Genomic DNA, 6,211 nt, shown 5'->3' on the forward strand with positions numbered 1-6,211 from the left:
GTGGCTCGATCCTATCCCATGACCCTGGGATCATGATCTGAGCCGAAGGCAGACGCTCAACCAACTGAGCCACCCAGGTGCCCCGAGATGCATAACTGTTAAGAGAACCTTAGTGTGGGGCTCTGGTCACTGTGCTACTCCGGCTGGAAACTCCTCATTGTGGCTTAGGGCAGCCTCACTCCCTCTCTCTTCAGCTCTACCTAGTCCTGCCCCCAATAAATCATGTGTCAGAACACTAATTCTTTTAGTGTAAGTCAATGTTTGCATTTGTCCCAGTGAGAAAGGGACCCAAATTGCTCTTGTGCAACATTTTCCAGTTGTTTGAACAGAGTTCCAAGTTACAGGCTTTAATAGGTCCAGCTACTTAGTCATTTTTTGGGTCATACTGAACAGGGAGCACTGATATGGTATGACAGTTGGATTCTGGGCAGCAATTATCAGGAATGTTTGGAATGCTTGTCCTAAGCATAAAGCTTATTGACTGTTTTCATCACTAGGTAGTGACATTTTGTGGCTTTGATGGTTGTTCTTATTTGGGAGATTTTGTTGGTCACATTGAAATGGTCAAGCTCAACTCATCTGAAGCCTAGACTTTAAATTTTATTTTGGGTAGGATATTTGTCTTTGACAAATAAACTACTTCCTCAGCACATTGGAGGGGGTTTAAAAGGTATGGAAAATTACTACCCACCTACCCACGCACCCACTTCCATTCTGGGACAAATGGGGGTGTGTGTCCTGGTAGAAGGGGTTGGGCATCACGGAGAGGGAGTTGGTAGGACTTAGGGTAGAGAGTAGTGGCTATTTACCAACTGACATGGAAGTGTCTCAATCTTTTAATAAATGATACACTTGCAGGGGCTCTTTCCTATTTCTGTCTGGCAGGACTAGTAGTGAAATCCAGACATGACCAGAACTCTGGTGTAGACCAGAACCCATGTGCTGGGACACCCTGATTTGCCGAGACCTTGATCCCCTTGTCTCTCAGTTCAGCTGCGTGGGGCCCCGGGCACAGAGTTTCCTGGTGGGTCTTTTTGCATGATGAGCATCCTATTCCACTTACCCTTGTGTTTCAGATGAACATTCTAATTTTATGTCTGTGCCATTACAGAAAAATTTTTGGGTGGTATGCAAATATAAAATCCTTATCTGTGTTTTTTTTTTGAACAACGGCAAACTTGCAAACATTAGCCAAATCTTCCTTTTAGAATATAGCACAACATGTTTAGGGCACCATCTTCAACCTGGATGTTTCATTTTTTCTTGAGATGAACCGAACTCAACTTTGCAAACTGAACAAACTTCAATGAAATGCAATGGGCTTTCCTCTCTGATGCCTTCTCTCAGTATTGGACTTGTATCCTAGCTGCTCCTCTAGGCCTTTCTTCTCTCCCACCTCCTGCCTCCAACATTCCCTTATATTTCTTGCAAGGACTGAGCTAATGTCTTTTTTTTTTTTGTCTGGTCCATTTTTTCTCCCCTCAACTCGACTGAAATTATCCTTAAGATGCTCTGTCAAAACAAGTCTCCCCCACTACTCTCTTTTTCGGTGACCTCTCTAGAGAGTATGTCCAAGCTGGTATCTTTTGCCCTTACTTCCCTTCCAAGTTCTGCAAGGGCAATTTCTCCAATTACCTGCTGGCCATCCCCACTTAGATTTTCTTTCAGTACCAAAAGCTCAAGATGTTTAAGAGTAATCCTTCACTTTTACTCCATCTTCTACTTTTTGCCCCTTGGTTAATGTCACCACCTACAATGCGAAATTTGGGTTGTCTTTAGGCTTCCCTAATGTTTAATTACGTGCCATGTTCCACGGATCCAGCTTCTACAACGTGTCTTATTTATTCTTTTCCATTTCATTATTTATCCCATCAGCCGAATTCAGGTTCCCATTATCTCTCACCCAGGTTGTTGAATTAGTCACCTCGCCGGTATCCCCTCCTCCATGCCACTCATCTTCCAATCTTCTCTTTATGTGGTTCTAGAAGGGTCCTTCAAGAGCCCAGTTCCAATTACACTGCTCTCCAGTTCAAAGATTCCCTGTGGATCCATGTGGTGTACTAAATCAAGCATAGATTTTCCAGCCTGGCATTTTAGATTTTTTTCATTGTGAACTCAATGTAACTTTCCAGGCTTATGTACCATAGCTCTAACTAACTAATTCATTAAAACACTTACTGAGCACCCACTCAATGCCAAACAATGGGCTGGGTTGGTAATAAAATGATGAGTGACAGCTCCTATGGCATTTTCAGTGTGGTGGGTATACAGGCAGGGATAAGTTGTATCAGTGAGGTGCACAGGGCATTGAAGCTTATCAAGGGAGACTTAACCTGGTTAGTTAAGTCTGGGAAGATGTCCCAGAGAAAACCATGTTTGTACAAATAATCGAAATTATGTTTGAATGCTGCTGAAAAGCCAAGGCAAAATAGATTCATGAAGAAATGAAGTAAAAGTGAGGAGAGAACCTGGCACACTATTCCACAGTCTGACAGGCCTCCTACTCTGTTCTTTGAACAGTAGCTTGTTCCTACCTCAGGGCCTTTGCACTTGCTTCTGATGATCCTGCTCATCAGGATCTCATGGCAGGCTCCTTCATGTTCTTCTCACATTCACCTTCCCCTGACATCCTGTTTATCATTCTCTCATACAACACCCTGTTTATGTTCTTTGTACATAATCATCTTGCTTTTTCTTTCCATTTACTTGTTTATTAACTGTCTTCTCCAGCAGAATGTAAACTCCAAGAGACCAGGCTCCAGCCTTTCTTATTCATATCACCTGCCCAATGCCTGACACATGGTAGGTGCTTAATAGCTGTTGCCAAATGAAAGACCATGATGAAAATAAATGTATGAATAAGTGAAAAACAATGAAAAATAAATGTATGCCCAATGTTTATTCTGTTTGGCTTAATTTTGCAGAAAGTTAACAATGTTGTTTTCCTTGCAAGTTGAAGCTGCTCCACAATTTTCACCAATTCTTTATTGAGGAAGAGAAATACACTTCTGTGGTTTGCCTAATCTGAGGCTTATTTTTAAAAGTAAACCTCTGGAGATTTACTTTGAAGCACATACAAACATCAGATGGATTAATGGACAGATAGGTAGATGGATAGGTGTGAAATGAGATGAATTTTCTAAAATGTTAATGTTGAATTTAGGTGATGGCTACTCAGATGTTCACTGTAAAATTCTTTCAACGTTGCCACCTGTTTGCAAACTTCCACAAATGATGCTGGGAAAGAAAAAGTCCCTGAGTATATTCTTGCCATCAAGACAGTTTAAGTTCAATGTCCTATACCTTCTGCATCTTTAAGGTTGATGATTAGCATGGGAATAGTCAAGAGAGTCCTTTATAATATACCGATTAAGTAACAAATGGTACGCTTATATTGGGTATGATTTCCAACAATGAGAGTTGAGCCTTCACATGGTTAACCAGGAGTTTGGATAAGTAGAACCCCTGGATCTCTTCTATCTCTCCAGCCTGAGAGCTGGATGCTGGTCCCAAGGGATTTAATAGAGCCAGATGTGGAAGGTGACTCATGGGTGTTACTTGTTGCCACAGGAGAAATCATTTTCTCACTTGTGACTCATAAGCTTCTCATTTAGGGAAAGGTGCCCCTGTCATTATTAAAATAATTTAGTGTCTTTCTATCCTGTGGGTCTGTGTGACTCTATGGCCTCTCTTGCTTTTGGTAGGTCTCAAATGGGAGTAACCTCATTATAATGAAATAACAATAATGAGCATCTGAATGGGTGTCCTCAGCTTATGAAACTATTGCTTTACTCATTTTGCCTTACTCATTTGTCCCAACCATGCTATGATGCATGTAGACCAGGTAATAGTAGGCACCACACCTATTTCACAGATTGAAGTATGAAGGGTATAAATGACCTGGCCAATTTCATTGTAGGGTGTTAAGGAGCTGTAATTAGAATCTAGGTTCTGACTTCTATTCCAGTCACCCTTACTTAATGCCCAACTGAAAGTGCATGCAGGTTCTTACTGCCTCATTTTACCAAGAGGAATGAGGCTTTAGAGGAAATAGGATTTCAGGGAAGGCCACATGAAGAAAGACACAGGGAATATGAATTTTCCTTTAGCTGAATTCATGTGAAATCACCACAAAACCTCAAATCCATTTCTTCATCCTGTTCCTCTAGGTTTATGCAGTGCCTGTCATTTCTGAAAACTTACATCTCAGCTTGACTACTCCCAAATGAAATTTCTCTGAGCAGGGTACCCTTTTAGGATTGGTGAGTAGAAGTTAGTCAACAGGAATCCTTCTGAGTTGGTGCTGTGCCTGTCATATGCTCCTCCAGCCTTCCCTTCCCCGGGACGCCTGTTCCTGCTGAGGTGAAAAGCTAACTACCTCAGTGCTTATTCCATAAGCTCCTGGCAAGCTATTGGAGATATTCCAGAAATGCCAACTGTCCATGTCTATGAATGTCACATAATTCTCCTTTACTTTGAATTTCTTGGCATAGAAATTAATAAGTGTTGACTATGAAGTCAGATATCCCTGAGTTTGAAACTACTCCACCACTTCCTACCTGTGATATCAGGTAAGTTGTCTGGCTTACCTAAGCCGCAAATTGAAATGAGATTAATTATAGGAATGGTCCCATAGGGCTGTTATGAGGATTAAATGGAATAAAGGCATGAAGGGTGTAGCTTAGTACTTATTGCTTGGTAGATGTTCTCAAGTTTTGATAAGAATTTTATGGATCGTGGATCACCACATCAAAAACTAATGATGTATTATTGTATGGTGACTAACATAACATAATAAAATTAAAAAAAAAGAATTTTAATAATTCAGAGTTAGAATATAGAAGTTATTTTCATGTATTTGACAAAATTTACCTTTCGATCTAAGTAAGAAGAATTACATTCATGTACTTCTCTTCCTTCTCTCCCTCCTCTCTCCCTACCTCCCTTCCTTCCTCACATCTTTATTGTGTGTGTCTAACATGTCAGGCAGTTCTTACTCTCATGGATATTGCAAGCATGGGTAGAAGACAAACAAATTAAGGCATCACACAATAGAATGTAAAATTTTACCTGTAGTAATGACTAGAGAGCATATCACAATAGGCATTGACTTAGTGGGGAAGCTGCCCTGAGATCAGCAGGTGAGTGGCACATACCAGGTGAGAAGTGAGGGCAGGAGGGTGACAGAGATGTTCAGACACTGGGTTCAGGAGCAAAAACCCTGTGGCAGAAGGGAATGTGATGACTAGAAGAAGCCATGGGGTCTGAAGCAGAGGGAGCAAGGGCCAGAGTGGCATAAGGAGGGGCAGGGTGCATGGGGAGGGCCAATGTAGGCAAAGTCTGTTGGCAATCTTAGGGCTTGGTCTTTATTTCAAGACAAATGAGAATCCACTGAAGAATTTTAGGTAGGGCTGTGACTTAATTCTCAGGATTGATTGATTGACTGATTGATATTTATCTCTTTTTGTTTTTCTTTTTTTAATTTAAATTCAATTAACCAACAATATTACATCATTAGTTTCAGATGAAGAGTTCAATAATTCATCAGTTGCATATATACCCAGTACTTATCACATCACATGCCCTCCATAATGCCCATCACCCAATTACCCCATCCCCCCACCCACCCCCCCCTCCAGCGACCCTCAGTTTTTTTCCTATAGTTAAGATTCTCTCATGGTTTTTCTCCCTCTCTAATGACTTACCATTCAGTTTCCCAACCTTCCCTATGATCCTCTGTGCCGTTTCTTATATTCCACATATGAGTGAAGCCATATGGTATTTGTCTTTCTCTGACTTATTTCGCTCAGTATAATACCCTCCAGTCCCATCCAAATCAATGTAAATGGTAAATATTCATCCTTTCTGATGGCTGAGTAATATTCCATTTTATATATGAACCACATCTTTATCCATTTATCTACTGATGGACATCTGGGCTCTTTCCATAGTTTGGCTATTGTGGACATTGTTGCTATAAACAATGGGGTGCAGGTGCCCCTTCGGATCACTACATTTGTATCTTTGGGGTAAATACCCAGTAGTGCAATTGCTGGGTCGTGGGGTAGATCTATTTTTAACTTCTTGGGGAACCTCCATACTGTTTTCCAGAGTAGCAGTACCAGCTTGCATTCCCACCAACAGTATAAGAGGGTTCCCCTTACTCTGCATCCTTGCCAACATCTGTTTTTTCCTGACTTGTTAATTTTAG

This window comes from Leptonychotes weddellii, chromosome 11 (genome assembly GCF_054177405.1).
Source record: "Leptonychotes weddellii isolate Sample4059 chromosome 11, ASM5417740v2, whole genome shotgun sequence".
NCBI classification, from domain to species: domain Eukaryota; kingdom Metazoa; phylum Chordata; class Mammalia; order Carnivora; family Phocidae; genus Leptonychotes; species Leptonychotes weddellii.